This window comes from Electrona antarctica (genome assembly GCF_951216825.1).
Source record: "Electrona antarctica genome assembly, contig: scaffold_179, whole genome shotgun sequence".
Classification (NCBI taxonomy): domain Eukaryota; kingdom Metazoa; phylum Chordata; class Actinopteri; order Myctophiformes; family Myctophidae; genus Electrona; species Electrona antarctica.
In genome coordinates this window covers 229,202-247,769 of record NW_027637817.1, presented here as the reverse complement: position 1 = coordinate 247,769, position 18,568 = coordinate 229,202, and positions in this window count along the sequence as shown.

The following is an 18,568-nucleotide window of genomic DNA, read 5'->3' as shown; positions in this document are numbered from 1 at the left end:
GTCAGGGACCCCTCAGCCATGGGGTACTGATGCTCTGGTCAGGGACCCCTCAGCCATGGGGTACTGATGCTCTGGTCAGGGACCCCTCAGCCATGGGTTACTGATGATCTGGGTCAGGGACCCCTCTGATGCGAGTTATGATAAATAAACATCAATACCTTCCTACCACCACAGTTTGGACAGCAAATTTGAACAACACAATTTCATTCAGTTTTAGTCATATTTCAGTCAATCTGAAAGGTTTTAGCTTCAGTCTAGTTTTAGTCGACTAAAGTATCACATGATTTTAGTCGACAAGAATGTATTTTGGCGGGCCTCGATGGCATCGTAATGAGTGTATTTTGGCGGGCCTCGATGGCATCATAATGAGTGTACACTTGGTTTGTTTGCGTGCTGAAAATGGCAGATCTACAAGATCACAACGCGTTGCAGAGTGACGCGTTGAGCTTGTAGATCTGCTATTTTCAGAGCGCAACAGCTAGTGCAACCAGACATAAAATTACTTGTCTTTTAGTTATAATAATAATAATAATAGTTTATTATTATTATGTTATTATGCTATTTTTGAGTGGTGCAACCACTCCCTTACGGACTTGGGTGCCTGGCTGGCTGGCTGGGTAGGTATGAGCATAAAAACAGCATGGTTGTTTTTCACCACCTGTGTGCAACCTAACACACACACAAATTAACTGTATATATGATGATTTCGGGTGTGCCAGTACAGTACAGTGACAGTACAGTACAGTAGAGGGTACAGTAGAGGGACCGGCACACGGTAACCGGAACCGGAACCGGAACCGGGCCGGTGCGTCCCCCCCCCCCCCCCCCCCCCGGGAACCCCCACACGGATGCACCACTCACTTCACATAGGTGTGATTTTTATTTTCTCATCAAGTGAAATGTTCAAGTGAAATGTTCAAATGTCTAAGTTTGAATTCCAGATTGTGTTATTGTGTTGTGTTGTCCTTGGACTCAAAATAACCTCAGTGTCCAACTGAGAAATGTGTCGCCTCGTCGACAAAGCTTCAATTAGCTCTCAGCAGCGGTGACCACACACACACACACACACACACACACACACACACACACACACACACACACACACACACACACACACACACACACACACACACACACACACACACACACACACACACACACACACACACACACACACACACACACACACACACACACACACACACACACACACACACACACACACACACACACACACAGAGGGAGGAGTTCCGGGGGGGGGGGGATCCCCAGATAAGTAAGTGTGTGTGTGTGTGTGTGTGTGTGTGTGTGTGTGTGTGTGTGTGTGTGTGTGTGTGTGTGTGTGTGTGTGTGTGTGTGTGTGTGTGTGTGTGTGTGTGTGTGTGTGTGTGTGTGTGTGTGCGCGCGCGCGTGCGTGCTTGCGTGCGTGCGTGCGAGATTATTTCATTGTTTTGTTCCACTATTGCGTTGGCAATGTGTGACCAAGGATGTCTCAGGAGAGCCTGGCACAATGGGGGTATAACTAGTCTGTGTAGATGGATGGGTTATACTGGAGGCCGAGGTCTGAGACCTTGAGCCCTGGGGTTGAGAACTATGACCAGGACTATAAGGAACTATGACCAGGACTATAAGGGACTATGACCAGGACTATAAGGGACTATGACCAGGACTATAAGGGACTATGACCAGGACTATGACCAGGACTATAAGGGACTATGACCAGGACTATGACCAGGACTATAAGGGACTATGACCAGGACTATGACCAGGACTATAAGGGACTATGACCAGGACTATAAGGGACTATGACCAGGACTATAAGGGACTATGACCAGGACTATAAGGGACTATGACCAGGACTATGACCAGGACTATGACCAGGACTATAAGGGACTATGACCAGGACTATAAGGGACTATGACCAGGACTATAAGGAACTATGACCAGGACTATAAGGGACTATGACCAGGACTATACGGGACTATGACCAGGACTATACGGGACTATGACCAGGACTATAAGGGACTATGACCAGGACTATAAGGGACTATGACCAGGACTATAAGGAACTATGACCAGGACTATAAGGAACTATGACCAGGACTATGACCAGGACTATAAGGGACTATGACCAGGACTATAAGGGACTATGACCAGGACTATAAGGGACTATGACCAGGACTATAAGGGACTATGACCAGGACTATGACCAGGACTATAAGGAACTCTGACCAGGACTATAAGGGACTATGACCAGGACTATAAGGGACTATGACCAGGACTATAAGGGACTATGACCAGGACTATGACCAGGACTATAAGGAACTATGATCAGGACTATAAGGGACTATGACCAGGACTATAAGGGACTATGACCAGGACTATGACCAGGACTATGACCAGGACTATAAGAGACTATGACCAGGACTATAAGAGACTATGACCAGGACTATAAGGGACTATGACCAGGACTATAAGGGACTATGACCAGGACTATAAGGGACTATGACCAGGACTATAAGGAACTATGACCAGGACTATAAGGAACTATGACCAGGACTATGACCAGGACTATAAGGGACTATGACCAGGACTATAAGGGACTATGACCAGGACTATAAGGGACTATGACCAGGACTATAAGGGACTATGACCAGGACTATGACCGGGACTATAAGGGACTATGACCAGGACTATAAGGGACTATGACCAGGACTATGACCAGGACTATAAGGGACTATGACCAGGACTATAAGGGACTAAATGACCAGTTCACTGACACAGCGAACGAGTCAGCCTTACCTGACAGAGCTTAATGACGTATCTGTGTGATGTCATCAATCATGACATTAACAAAATCACACCCACCGACACCCACACACACACACACACACACACACACACACACACAGGGGGAGGGGGCGGGCCCACATGACGATTATAAAAACATTTCGTCTCTGACACACACACACACAGCAAACTTAAATAGCCGAATTTTTTTAAATAAATCAGTGCAGCTGGTTCTTTCTCCACCTCCTTCGCTGTGGTGTGTAAACTTTACACGGACAACAATGATGATGGTGATGATGATGGCAGCCAATGTTTCTCTTTCAAATCAAAACGGCCCAAAGGAATTAACTGCTTTATAATCCGCAGTACAGCGGTGTCGCTGCGCCCCCCCCCCCCCCCCCCCCCCCCCCAAATAAAAAAATTAAAACAAATTCTACAAGCTATAAGCTTCTAAAGCTTGTAGACCTGTTATTTTGGGGGCTAGTATAATGACCCCCCCCCCCCCCCCCCCCCGGGTTAGCACGCAGACAGATGTAGCAACGCAGCTAACTAAAGTTAGCACGCTAGCTCTCCTTCCTTCCCTGCCAGGCGAGGAGGAGGAGGAGGACAACAAACAATACAAAACAAAACAAAACAATGGAGTTGTTTCATGTTGAATAAAGTCACGATATGAATGATGTTTGGTGTGTTTTTATAATGTTATTACCGTGTTCGTCCTGGCTGTCCTGCAGCAGGCTCTTGGACAGGGAGGTGGGGAGGAAGCATCCCAGCACCACAACACACACCAACACCAGCATCTTCTTTAGCTTTGCTTTGGTTGCAGAATGTTGTTGTTCTTGTTGTTATTCCTTCTCCTGTCAAACAAGGCTTTGTAGGAAGAAAAAGTACCAGCAAAAAAAGATATATCCCCCCTTTTTTTCCGCCTCCACCTCCTCCTGCTTTAGCAACAACTACACAAACAATTCCATCTTCTTTCTTATAGGTTTGGTTTGGTTGCAGATGTGTGTGATTTGTTTCTTAGTATTATTATTCCTTCTCCTACTTTCTTCTTCTTTCAAACAAGGCTTTGTTTAGAAAAAAAAGTAGCCGAAAAAAAAAACAAAAAAAAAACATAAAAAAATATAGGCTATATATATCCCCTTATTTTGCCTCCTCCTCCTTAAAGTCCCGTTGTTGCTGCTGCTTTGCTTGTTCTTTCTTTCTTTCCTTTCCTTGACTTTTCTTTTCTTTTCTGTTCTTCCCCACCACGAACTCTCTCCGTCCTCCGTCAGGAAGCACCAGCCAGGTGGTGGTGGGACTGGGACTCCATTATGTTGTGTTGTGTTCCTCCTCCTCCTCCACCAGCACTCACTGAGGGGGTTTGGTTCGATTTGGGGTTGTCTTTCTGGGGCGGGTGGTGGTGGTGGTGGTGGAGGGTGGAGGGTGGAGGGTTTCTATCTGGCATCAGATCACCCCCACATGGTCACATCCAGCCGGCAGCCGTTTGTTTATGGTGCTTTTTGATCTCGAGTCTGACAGACAGACTGTCCTGTCCTGTCCTGTCTGTCTGTCTGTCTGTCTGTCGTGACAGGAGGGAGGGGAGCCCTTGCATAGTCCCCATGAGGCAGTGAATATGCTTGTTGTAGGCATTTAATTTTGCTTTTTAAATATCTGGAATTTATGATGAATTGAACATGGTGGACCCTATTGTAAACTAGTTATAAGTGTGTAATGCTTTATGGTGTCGTTCACAGTTAACAGTTTTTGTATTGATGAGTTGTGCTTGAAATGTTCTGTAATTATCCAATCTGTTAATACATTCTTCAATCAATCAAGATCATGTATTTTTAGACTTTGGTTAAACAATGGACGCAAATCTCATAATGTTGAAACCGTTTTAGTAGAAGACACTTTTAGGCCACTACAATGAATAGCTAGCATACTTTTTGCCTTGTTTAAATCTCTGCCATTCTAACCCAATACACGCGCGCGCGCACACACACACACACACACACATGCGCGCGCGCGTGCCCTGACACCAACAGGCGGCGGGGCTTTGCTTTGCTGCACAAAGCAACCGTCCCACTGGCGTCTGTGGTGCATGGGCGACACCTACTGGGGAAATCCTAGGTTGACACAAGGGTGCAAGTGGTCTGCGACTTGGTGTTCTCAAACGTTTCCATCAGTCAAGATGAAGAGTCAAATATAAGTCAAATATGAGTCAATGTTCTTAATCTTCCTTTTTCAGAAATGTCTGCCAAATTGAGTAGGCCTACTAATGAAAACCAGACGGAGGTCTTAAAAGCAGACTGGGTGCTAGTGAGAAGGAGCTGCAGGACTTGAAGAAAGAAAGTGAAGGTATATTTTAACAGCAGGATGTTCAGTGAATGCAGTGCAGAAAATGTGTTTATTACTTCAGTTGAGTTCAGACAATAGATACCGTTTGGATCATTTCATGTACTGTATTTGATTCATAAATCCATCCTATAGGCCAGGGGTTCTCAACCTTTTTGGCCGGGGACCCCCGGAAATGCTTTGGCAATGTCTCGGGACCCCCGCCCCGCCCCCTCCCGACCCCCAATATAAATTGACTGCTACAATAACCTTAATAATAGAGACAATACACCATCAATAAATACTGAAACCAGATATAATCATTAGGGAAGGTGTATGCATGTACTATGTGTATTATATGTAAACTCTTCATTTCCACTTTCCAGCCATTCAGTTGCAAAAAGAACCCCCCCCCCCTTTTTTTTTTTCTTTTTTTTTTTAAATAATTTGGGAACCCCCCAAAATAATTTGGCGACCCCCCCCCCCCCCCCCCCCCCCGAGGGGTCGCGACCCGCGGGTTGAGAACCCCTGCTATAGGCTACCCACTAAAATGCATGCCACTTTTATTAACTGTGAGTGTTTGATTAAATTAATTCTAATGCTGTCCTTATTTCAGCCCACCTTGCTATTCTGTCCAGCGAAGTGGAGGAACTGAAAGGACTGAATGCAGGTGTTATACCTTCATGTTTTTGTTTTGTTTGTTTGTTTTTAGATGCATGTGAACAATAGCCATGTAATGTATCCATTTGGCCAATCATACGGTTCACTGTCTGTAGCTCAACAGTCAGTGTGAGGGCTGGTCAGGAGATGTCTATGAACTGCAGCTCAACAGTCAGTGTGAGGGCTGGCCAGGAGATGTCTATGAACTGCAGCTCAACAGTCAGTGTGAGGGCTGGCCAGGAGATGTCTATGAACTGCAGCTCAACAGTCAGTGTGAGGGCTGGCCAGGAGATGTCTATGAACTGCAGCTCAGCAGTCAGTGTGAGGGCTGGGCAGGAGATGTCTATGAACTGCAGCTCAACAGTCAGTGTGAGGGCTGGTCAGGAGATGTCTATGAACTGCAGCTCAGCAGTCAGTTTGAGGGCTGGGCAGGAGATGTCTATGAACTGCAGCTCAGCAGTCAGTGTGAGGGCTGGCCAGGAGATGTCTATGAACTGCAGCTCAACACAGTCAGTGTGAGGGCTGGCCAGGAGATGTCTATGAACTGCAGCTCAACAGTCAGTGTGAGGGCTGGCCAGGAGATGTCTATGAACTGCAGCTCAACAGTCAGTGTGAGGGCTGGCCAGGAGATGTCTATGAACTGCAGCTCTAGCCTGGTTAATAAACCAGACCGAATCAGCCGTTGGCAAAAAAAAGTTGCCTACCAGCGGATTACGGTCTGGCGAGGCTCAGTAGCACGCCTCTTTCCTACAGCAGAGAACAGGTCGGACCAATCGGGACACGGTATGCAATATAGGCGGGCTTTGGTACAGTGACGTTCAATGCTTGAGACCTTTGACTGACAGTAGCTCTGACCAATTGCGTCAAAGAGAAAATGTTCCCCGGGAAATGAAATCCAAGTGGAGCCAGCCCAGACTGATATACCGCGACAGTGTTGTGTGATATTAGTCTGGCTTATTAGCCAGGCTACTGCAGCTCAGCAGTCAGTGTGAGGGCTGGCCAGGAGATGTCTATGAACTGCAGCTCAGCAGTCAGTGTGAGGGCTGGTCAGGAGATGTCTATGAACTGCAGCTCAACAGTCAGTGTGAGGGCTGGCCAGGAGATGTCTATGAACTGCAGCTCAACAGTCAGTGTGAGGGCTGGCCAGGAGATGTCTATGAACTGCAGCTCAACAGTCAGTGTGAGGGCTGGGCAGGAGATGTCTATGAACTGCAGCTCAACAGTCAGTGTGAGGGCTGGTCAGGAGATGTCTATGAACTGCAGCTCAACAGTCAGTGTGAGGGCTGGGCAGGAGATGTCTATGAACTGCAGCTCAACAGTCAGTGTGAGGGCTGGCCAGGAGATGTCTATGAACTGCAGCTCAACAGTCAGTGTGAGGGCTGGTCAGGAGATGTCTATGAACTGCAGCTCAACAGTCAGTGTGAGGGCTGGTCAGGAGATGTCTATGAACTGCAGCTCAACAGTCAGTGTGAGGGCTGGCCAGGAGATGTCTATGAACTGCAGCTCAACAGTCAGTGTGAGGGCTGGGCAGGAGATGTCTATGAACTGCAGCTCAGCAGTCAGTGTGAGGGCTGGCCAGGAGATGTCTATGAACTGCAGCTCAACAGTCAGTGTGAGGGCTGGCCAGGAGATGTCTATGAACTGCAGCTCAACAGTCAGTGTGAGGGCTGGCCAGGAGATGTCTATGAACTGCAGCTCAACAGTCAGTGTGAGGGCTGGCCAGGAGATGTCTATGAACTGCAGCTCAACAGTCAGTGTGAGGGCTGGCCAGGAGATGTCTATGAACTGCAGCTCAGCAGTCAGTGTGAGGGCTGGGCAGGAGATGTCTATGAACTGCAGCTCAACAGTCAGTGTGAGGGCTGGCCAGGAGATGTCTATGAACTGCAGCTCAACAGTCAGTGTGAGGGCTGGCCAGGAGATGTCTATGAACTGCAGCTCAACAGTCAGTGTGAGGGCTGGCCAGGAGATGTCTATGAACTGCAGCTCAACAGTCAGTGTGAGGGCTGGCCAGGAGATGTCTATGAACTGCAGCTCAACAGTCAGTGTGAGGGCTGGGCAGGAGATGTCTATGAACTGCAGCTCAACAGTCAGTGTGAGGGCTGGCCAGGAGATGTCTATGAACTGCAGCTCAACAGTCAGTGTGAGGGCTGGGCAGGAGATGTCTATGAACTGCAGCTCAACAGTCAGTGTGAGGGCTGGGCAGGAGATGTCTATGAACTGCAGCTCAACAGTCAGTGTGAGGGCTGGCCAGGAGATGTCTATGAACTGCAGCTCAACAGTCAGTGTGAGGGCTGGCCAGGAGATGTCTATGAACTGTCTGCAGCTCAACAGTCAGTGTGAGGGCTGGCCAGGAGATGTCTATGAACTGCAGCTCAACAGTCAGTGTGAGGGCTGGCCAGGAGATGTCTATGAACTGCAGCTCAACAGTCAGTGTGAGGGCTGGCCAGGAGATGTCTATGAACTGCAGCTCAACAGTCAGTGTGAGGGCTGGTCAGGAGATGTCTATGAACTGCAGCTCAACAGTCAGTGTGAGGGCTGGCCAGGAGATGTCTATGAACTGCAGCTCAGCAGTCAGTGTGAGGGCTGGCCAGGAGATGTCTATGAACTGCAGCTCAACAGTCAGTGTGAGGGCTGGCCAGGAGATGTCTATGAACTGCAGCTCAACAGTCAGTGTGAGGGCTGGCCAGGAGATGTCTATGAACTGCAGCTCAACAGCCAGTGTGAGGGCTGGCCAGGAGATGTCTATGAACTGCAGCTCAACAGTCAGTGTGAGGGCTGGCCAGGAGATGTCTATGAACTGCAGCTCAACAGTCAGTGTGAGGGCTGGCCAGGAGATGTCTATGAACTGCAGCTCAGCAGTCAGTGTGAGGGCTGGGCAGGAGATGTCTATGAACTGCAGCTCAACAGTCAGTGTGAGGGCTGGCCAGGAGATGTCTATGAACTGCAGCTCAACAGTCAGTGTGAGGGCTGGCCAGGAGATGTCTATGAACTGCAGCTCAACAGTCAGTGTGAGGGCTGGCCAGGAGATGTCTATGAACTGCAGCTCAACAGTCAGTGTGAGGGCTGGCCAGGAGATGTCTATGAACTGCAGCTCAACAGTCAGTGTGAGGGCTGGCCAGGAGATGTCTATGAACTGCAGCTCAGCAGTCAGTGTGAGGGCTGGGCAGGAGATGTCTATGAACTGCAGCTCAACAGTCAGTGTGAGGGCTGGCCAGGAGATGTCTATGAACTGCAGCTCAACAGTCAGTGTGAGGGCTGGCCAGGAGATGTCTATGAACTGCAGCTCAACAGTCAGTGTGAGGGCTGGCCAGGAGATGTCTATGAACTGCAGCTCAACAGTCAGTGTGAGGGCTGGCCAGGAGATGTCTATGAACTGCAGCTCAACAGTCAGTGTGAGGGCTGGCCAGGAGATGTCTATGAACTGCAGCTCAGCAGTCAGTGTGAGGGCTGGGCAGGAGATGTCTATGAACTGCAGCTCAACAGTCAGTGTGAGGGCTGGCCAGGAGATGTCTATGAACTGCAGCTCAACAGTCAGTGTGAGGGCTGGCCAGGAGATGTCTATGAACTGCAGCTCAACAGTCAGTGTGAGGGCTGGCCAGGAGATGTCTATGAACTGCAGCTCAACAGTCAGTGTGAGGGCTGGCCAGGAGATGTCTATGAACTGCAGCTCAACAGTCAGTGTGAGGGCTGGGCAGGAGATGTCTATGAACTGCAGCTCAACAGTCAGTGTGAGGGCTGGCCAGGAGATGTCTATGAACTGCAGCTCAACAGTCAGTGTGAGGGCTGGGCAGGAGATGTCTATGAACTGCAGCTCAACAGTCAGTGTGAGGGCTGGGCAGGAGATGTCTATGAACTGCAGCTCAACAGTCAGTGTGAGGGCTGGCCAGGAGATGTCTATGAACTGCAGCTCAACAGTCAGTGTGAGGGCTGGCCAGGAGATGTCTATGAACTGTCTGCAGCTCAACAGTCAGTGTGAGGGCTGGCCAGGAGATGTCTATGAACTGCAGCTCAACAGTCAGTGTGAGGGCTGGCCAGGAGATGTCTATGAACTGCAGCTCAACAGTCAGTGTGAGGGCTGGCCAGGAGATGTCTATGAACTGCAGCTCAACAGTCAGTGTGAGGGCTGGTCAGGAGATGTCTATGAACTGCAGCTCAACAGTCAGTGTGAGGGCTGGCCAGGAGATGTCTATGAACTGCAGCTCAGCAGTCAGTGTGAGGGCTGGCCAGGAGATGTCTATGAACTGCAGCTCAACAGTCAGTGTGAGGGCTGGCCAGGAGATGTCTATGAACTGCAGCTCAACAGTCAGTGTGAGGGCTGGCCAGGAGATGTCTATGAACTGCAGCTCAACAGCCAGTGTGAGGGCTGGCCAGGAGATGTCTATGAACTGCAGCTCAACAGTCAGTGTGAGGGCTGGCCAGGAGATGTCTATGAACTGCAGCTCAACAGTCAGTGTGAGGGCTGGTCAGGAGATGTCTATGAACTGCAGCTCAACAGTAAGTGTGAGGGCTGGCCAGGAGATGTCTATGAACTGCAGCTCAACAGTCAGTGTGAGGGCTGGCCAGGAGATGTCTATGAACTGCAGCTCAACAGTCAGTGTGAGGGCTGGCCAGGAGATGTCTATGAACTGCAGCTCAACAGTCAGTGTGAGAGCTGGCCAGGAGATGTCTATGAACTGCAGCTCAACAGTCAGTGTGAGGGCTGGCCAGGAGATGTCTATGAACTGCAGCTCAACAGTCAGTGTGAGGGCTGGCCAGGAGATGTCTATGAACTGCAGCTCAACAGTCAGTGTGAGGGCTGGCCAGGAGATGTCTATGAACTGCAGCTCAACAGTCAGTGTGAGGGCTGGCCAGGAGATGTCTATGAACTGTCTGCAGCTCAACAGTCAGTGTGAGGGCTGGCCAGGAGATGTCTATGAACTGCAGCTCAACAGTCAGTGTGAGGGCTGGGCAGGAGATGTCTATGAACTGCAGCTCAACAGTCAGTGTGAGGGCTGGCCAGGAGATGTCTATGAACTGCAGCTCAACAGTCAGTGTGAGGGCTGGCCAGGAGATGTCTATGAACTGCAGCTCAACAGTCAGTGTGAGGGCTGGCCAGGAGATGTCTATGAACTGCAGCTCAACACAGTCAGTGTGAGGGCTGGCCAGGAGATGTCTATGAACTGCAGCTCAACAGTCAGTGTGAGGGCTGGCCAGGAGATGTCTATGAACTGCAGCTCAACAGTCAGTGTGAGGGCTGGTCAGGAGATGTCTATGAACTGCAGCTCAACAGTCAGTGTGAGGGCTGGCCAGGAGATGTCTATGAACTGCAGCTCAACAGTCAGTGTGAGGGCTGGCCAGGAGATGTCTATGAACTGCAGCTCAACAGTCAGTGTGAGGGCTGGCCAGGAGATGTCTATTAACTGCAGCTCAACAGTCAGTGTGAGGGCTGGCCAGGAGATGTCTATGAACTGCAGCTCAACAGTCAGTGTGAGGGCTGGCCAGGAGATGTCTATGAACTGCAGCTCAGCAGTCAGTGTGAGGGCTGGCCAGGAGATGTCTATGAACTGCAGCTCAACAGTCAGTGTGAGGGCTGGGCAGGAGATGTCTATGAACTGCAGCTCAACAGTCAGTGTGAGGGCTGGCCAGGAGATGTCTATGAACTGCAGCTCAACAGTCAGTGTGAGGGCTGGGCAGGAGATGTCTATGAACTGCAGCTCAACAGTCAGTGTGAGGGCTGGCCAGGAGATGTCTATGAACTGCAGCTCAACAGTCAGTGTGAGGGCTGGCCAGGAGATGTCTATGAACTGCAGCTCAACAGTCAGTGTGAGGGCTGGCCAGGAGATGTCTATGAACTGCAGCTCAACAGTCAGTGTGAGGGCTGGCCAGGAGATGTCTATGAACTGCAGCTCAACAGTCAGTGTGAGGGCTGGCCAGGAGATGTCTATGAACTGCAGCTCAACAGTCAGTGTGAGGGCTGGCCAGGAGATGTCTATGAACTGCAGCTCAACAGTCAGTGTGAGGGCTGGCCAGGAGATGTCTATGAACTGCAGCTCAACAGTCAGTGTGAGGGCTGGCCAGGAGATGTCTATGAACTGCAGCTCAACAGTCAGTGTGAGGGCTGGCCAGGAGATGTCTATGAACTGCAGCTCAACAGTCAGTGTGAGGGCTGGCCAGGAGATGTCTATGAACTGCAGCTCAACAGTCAGTGTGAGGGCTGGCCAGGAGATGTCTATGAACTGCAGCTCAACAGTCAGTGTGAGGGCTGGCCAGGAGATGTCTATGAACTGCAGCTCAACAGTCAGTGTGAGGGCTGGGCAGGAGATGTCTATGAACTGCAGCTCAACAGTCAGTGTGAGGGCTGGCCAGGAGATGTCTATGAACTGCATTTAAAAGGTTTGAAGGCCATTGTTTATAATAATCTAAATTTAAAACTGAACATTAATGCTGTTAAAGAAACAGTATGTTCCCCATGCAGATATGCAAACAACACAATTATCAGCAACAAGGGACTAAATTAAGGGACTAAATTAGTTTCACTCCTATTCCACCAAAATGTGGAACGCCCTACCAACAGTCATTAAGACATGCGAATCCCTTGACTCCTTCAAAACCGCTCTCAAAGGGCACCTACGGACGGCTGCAATTCGAAACTGCCCCCCGTAAAATCTGAATCCCCCCCCACCCCTTTTTCCCCTCACTGTATATGTTTCTTTTCCCTTTTTACCTCCTTTATGATGAATTCCTGTTCTGTTCTTTGACTATATAGAAGTGTTTATTTGTACGTCTCTAAATGTTTTGATGAATTGAACAAGGTGGACCCTCTTGTAAACAAGTGCAATGCTTAATTGGGTCGTCCACTCACAGTTAACAGTCTTTGTATTGAGTTTGTGCTTGAAATGTACTGTAATTCTGCAAACTGTTAATAAATATTTCAATCAATCAATCAAAGTGAATTTAAAATCATTGTCCATTTAAAAAGGTGAATGAAAGCACCAAGTGAGTTTCCTTTAAAGGTAAATGAACGTCTTTATAGCAACTGGATTGGACGGTATCCTTTATAGCAACTGGATTGGACGGTATCTTTTATAGCAACTGGATTGGACGGTATCCTTTATAGCAACTGGATTGGATGGTATCTTTTATAGCAACTGGATTGGACGGTATCCTTTATAGCAACTGGATTGGATGGTATCTTTTATAGCAACTGGATTGGACGGTATCCTTTATAGCAACTGGATTGGACGGTATCCGGAGAACTCGCCAATTTACCAACTGGCATTTAGTGCATTTTAGTTTTACTTCAACTTTAATTGAGTGAGAGAGACAGAGAGAGAGAGAGAGAGAGACAGAGAGAGAGAGACAGAGAGAGAGAGAGAGAGAGAGAGGAGAGAGAGAGAGAGAGACAGAGAGAGAGAGAGAGAGAGAGGATAGTGAGAGAGACAGAGAGAGAGAGAGGATAGTGAGAGAGACAGAGAGAGAGAGGGAGAGAGAGAGAGAGAGAGCAGACATAGACAGAGAGAGAGAGGATAGTGAGAGAGACAGAGAGAGAGAGAGAGAGAGAGAGGATAGTGAGAGAGACAGAGAGAGAGAGACAGAGACAGAGAGAGAGAGGATAGTGAGAGAGACAGAGAGAGAGAGAGGATAGTGAGAGAGACAGAGAGAGAGAGAGAGACAGACATAGACAGGGAGAGAGAGAGGATAGTGAGAGAGACAGAGAGAGAGAGAGAGAGGATAGTGAGAGAGACAGAGAGAGAGAGACAGAGACAGAGAGAGAGAGGATAGTGAGAGAGACAGAGAGAGAGAGAGAGAGAGACAGAGACAGAGAGAGAGAGGATAGTGAGAGAGACAGAGAGAGAGACAGAGAGAGAGAGGATAGTGAGAGAGACAGAGAGAGAGAGAGACAGAGAGAGAGAGAGAGAGAGAGAGAGAGGATAGTGAGAGAGACAGAGAGAGAGAGAGAGAGAGAGAGAGACAGAGAGAGAGAGAGAGAGAGAGAGAGAGAAAGAGAGAGAGAGAGACAGAGAGAGAGAGAGACAGAGAGGCAGATACAGAGAGAGACAATAACTGATTACTTGAATAGCATAACCAAACCTCAATTATCTAAAAACTCATATACTTTAACAAAGTCACACTTTACCCTCAACACTGTCTGGTAGAAACCTTACTGTCCATCAGGAGTAACATTTATCAACTAGAGATATTAAGAACCTACTTAAGAATAATGTTGACAAAGTCAATGAATATCATTTTAGATATGCTTTTAATGTAGGTATAGCAGGTGCTTATCCATTGAATAATCAATCCAATAAAATAAATAATTACAAAAAAATGATCAACTGCAGTATGGTTAAAAAACGAATCCAAACAAAAAACATTAAAAGGTCAATGAAAAACATGTTGACGAAGTCAATTAGCATAATTTTAGATGTGCTTTTATTGTAGGTATATATAGGTATATACATAGGTACATAGGTATATGTAGCAGGTGCTTATCCCTTGAATATATAGCAAGAATCAACCCAAATTAAAATTATAAAAGAAACAAGGAATTTAAAAACAAAAATTGCCAAAAAGCTATTGCCAAAATGTGGCGCAAGTCTTTGAATATATTTTTCAGAGCGAATGTTTTTAACTTGAATCTTTGCTTCTGGGAGGGGGGGAGGGTCCCTGGAACAACATATTTTCAGATGGGGGTCGGCGGCCAAATACATAGATTTTTGGGGACCTTGACATGAAAAGGGTTGAGCACCACTGACATAGAAACATGAGGATTTAGATTAGAAGCCATCTTTGTAGAATCGTCCTCAGGTCTAAATGTTGCATCCTTACTTTGCCACGGTTTGTCTGCCCCAACATTCTATAGGCTGGTCCAATTGTTTCAATGCACGTTAACTCTGGCTCAGCCAATAACATACTGAGTACACTCTGGCTCAACCAATAACATACTGAGTACACTCTGGCTCAACCAATAGCATACTGAGTACACTCTGGCTCAACCAATAACATACTTTAAATCACTCCAACTCCCAGATGATTGATTGAACTCATGCGTGATTTCACAACCTGCAACATTCAGAAGGCTAACCCATCTGAAGGCCCTACCGTGGCTCTATCTGAAGGCCCTACCGTGGCTCTATCTGAAGGCCCTACCGTGGCTCTATCTGAAGGCCCTACCGTGGCTCTATCTGAAGGCCCTACCGTGGCTCTATCTGAAGGCCCTACCGTGGCTCTATCTGAAGGCCCTACCGTGGGTCTATCTGAAGGCCCTACCGTGGGTCTATCTGAAGGCCCTACCGTGGGTCTATCTGAAGGCCCTACCGTGGCTCTATCTGAAGGCCCTACCGTGGGTCTATCTGAAGGCCCTACCGTGTCTCTATCTGAAGGCCCTACCGTGGGTCTATCTGAAGGCCCTACCGTGGGTCTATCGGCCCTACCGTGGGTCTATCTGAAGGCCCTACCGTGGCTCTATCTGAAGGCCCTACCGTGGCTCTATCTGAAGGCCCTACCGTGGCTCTATCTGAAGGCCCTACCGTGGCTCTATCTGAAGGCCCTACCGTGGCTCTATCTGAAGGCCCTACCGTGGCTCTATCTGAAGGCCCTACCGTGGGTCTATCTGAAGGCCCTACCGTGGCTCTATCTGAAGGCCCTACCGTGGCTCTATCTGAAGGCCCTACCGTGGCTCTATCTGAAGGCCCTACCGTGGCTCTATCTGAAGGCCCTACCGTGGCTCTATCTGAAGGCCCTACCGTGGCTCTATCTGAAGGCCCTACCGTGGCTCTATCTGAAGGCCCTACCGTGGCTCTATCTGAAGGCCCTACCGTGGGTCTATCTGAAGGCCCTACCGTGGCTCTATCTGAAGGCCCTACCGTGGCTCTATCTGAAGGCCCTACCGTGGCTCTATCTGAAGGCCCTACCGTGGCTCTATCTGAAGGCCCTACCGTGGCTCTATCTGAAGGCCCTACCGTGGCTCTATCTGAAGGCCCTACCGTGGCTCTATCTGAAGGCCCTACCGTGGCTCTATCTGAAGGCCCTACCGTGGCTCTATCTGAAGGCCCTACCGTGGCTCTATCTGAAGGCCCTACCGTGGGTCTATCTGAAGGCCCTACCGTGGCTCTATCTGAAGGCCCTACCGTGGCTCTATCTGAAGGCCCTACCGTGGCTCTATCTGAAGGCCCCATTCCCACCACTTGCTTGTATTCGTTCAGCCGATTCTTTCTCCTTCTTCTCTTTATGCTCTTTTATCTGCTAGTTCCTTGATAACCTGTAATAAAAACACACATTAGACGACACCATAAGATATAAAAACACCTGCTACACTTAAGGCACAAACTTCTGATCAATTCCTGGTGATCCATATCTTGGGGTCGGACCAGACGTCATGCAAAGCACAGTATTTACGTTTAAAAAGTGAGTGGTGCAACTCTGTGTGGGTGTGGGGGTGTGGGGGGGGGGGGGGGGGGGGACGCAACGCACCCAGGGTGCCGGCCCGATTCCGGCGAGAAACGGTTGAGAAATGACAGAGTTACCGTGTGGGGGTCCCTCTACTGTACCCTCTACTGTGCTGTACTGTCACTGTACTGTACTGGGACACCCGCAATCACCATATATACAGTTAATATGTGCGTTTGTGTGTGTGTTAGGTTGCGCACAGGTGGTGAAAAACAACCATGCTGTTTTCGTGCTCAGACGCACCCAGCCAGACACCCACCCACCCAGCCACACACACACATAGCTCCGTAAGGGAGTGGTTGCACCACTCAAAAAATGAAGAATAGGGGTATATATATATATATATATATATATATTAGCTTATACGTATGATTCATGATGACTATTTTTAAGTGGTGAGTCTAAAGCCTGCATATTCTTCTAGCTGCGGCCGGCGCTACACAACCACTTCCTTAATGACTATGTGTGTGGCTGGCTGGGTGGGTGGCTGGGTGCGTCTGAGCACGAAAACAGCATGGTTGTTTTTCACCACCTGTGCGCAACCTAACACACACACAAACACATGCACATATTAACTGTATATATGGTGATTTCGGGTGTGCCAGTACAGTACAGTGACAGTACAGCCACCCATTCCATAAAGCCACCATGCTGCCTCTGAGCTGACACCAATGACACAAACAGTAGAGCAAGTAGTGAAAGTAATTACATACTACATACTACAAAGTTGTCTACAAAAGATTTGAATCAAGAAATCAATTAGGCCTTTTTTGTCAATCTTAACTCTATCTGGTTCCTTTAAAAAAAATCACACCTGTGTGAAGTGAGGTGCGTTCTTTATTTCTTTAAAAAATGCTTCCCACCCTATCAGAATTGATAAATGGTACTGATATTTTGTGATATTTTGTGGTATTTTTTATATAAATACCCCTGTCCCCTCTAGAACCAGCCCTGGTGGAGGTGAGGAGACTGCAGGGAGACCCCTGTCCCCTCTAGAACCAGCCCTGGTGGAGGTGAGGAGACTGCAGGGAGACCCCTGTCCCCTCTAGAACCAGCCCTGGTGGAGGTGGGGACACTGCAGGGAGACCCCTGTCCCCTCTAGAACCAGCCCTGGTGGAGGTGGAGAGACTGGGAGACCGCTGTCCCCTCTAGAACCAGCCCTGGTGGAGGTGGGGAGACTGGGAGACCCCTGTCCCCTCTAGAACCAGCCCTGGTGGAGGTGGGGAGACTGGGACCCCTGTCCCCTCTAGAACTAGCCCTGGTGGAGGTGGGGAGACTGTAGGGAGACCCCGGTCCCCTCTAGAACCAGCCCTGGTGGAGGTGGGGAGACTGTAGGGAGACCCCTGTCCCCTCTAGAACCAGCCCTGGTGGAGGTGGGGACACTGCAGGGAGACCCCTGTCCCCTCTAGAACCAGCCCTGGTGGAGGTGGGGAGACTGTAGGGAGACCCCTGTCCCCTCTAGAACCAGCCCTGGTGGAGGTGGGGAGACTGGGAGACCCCTGTCCCCTCTAGGACCAGCCCTGGTGGAGGTGGAGAGACTGGGAGACCCCTGTCCCCTCTAGAACCAGCCCTGGTGGAGGTGGGGAGACTGTAGGGGAGACCCCTGTCCCCTCTAGGACCAGCCCTGGTGGAGGTGGAGAGACTGGGAGACCCCTGTCCCCTCTAGAACCAGCCCTGGTGGAGGTGGGGAGACTGTAGGGAGACCCCTGTCCCCTCTAGAACCAGCCCTGGTGGAGGTGGGGAGACTGGGAGACCCCTGTCCCCTCTAGAACCAGCCCTGGTGGAGTTGGGGAGACAGGGAGACCTCTATAGATAGATAGAATACTTTATTGGCAGTTTAAGAAAATTACAGAAAATGACATCATTTTAAAAAACGCCAAATGGACTTAGACACAAAAAAGCCTTCGCTTGTTTCCATTGTGGTCCACTTTGAAACATGAAACTATACACAAACATACTGTACAAACAAAACAACCATGGAACATATATTAAATAATCCTTATATATAAGGCTGGGAGCTATATACATAGGACAAGAGGTACCCTGAGAGAATAGTCCAGAGCATGGGAGATGGGCTATCCAGGGTCGGAAGCTAACTATGACCAGTTAGTGTGTAGATGGAGCCATGATTTCAGGTCTTTCCTAAATCTTGCAATAGAATTTAGGGATTTCAGGGCTGGAGGGAGTGCATTCCACAGAGTAGTGGCTGCGTAGTAAAAAGCATTTTTTCCCTTGAGTGTCCTGAAACTGGGGGGAACTAGATCATATGGACTTCCTCTGGTTGAGTACCTGTGAGCATCCCTCACTCTGGGCAGGTAGCCCAGCAGGTACTTAGGAACAGAGGCATCTAGGATCTTGAAGACCAGACACAATGAGA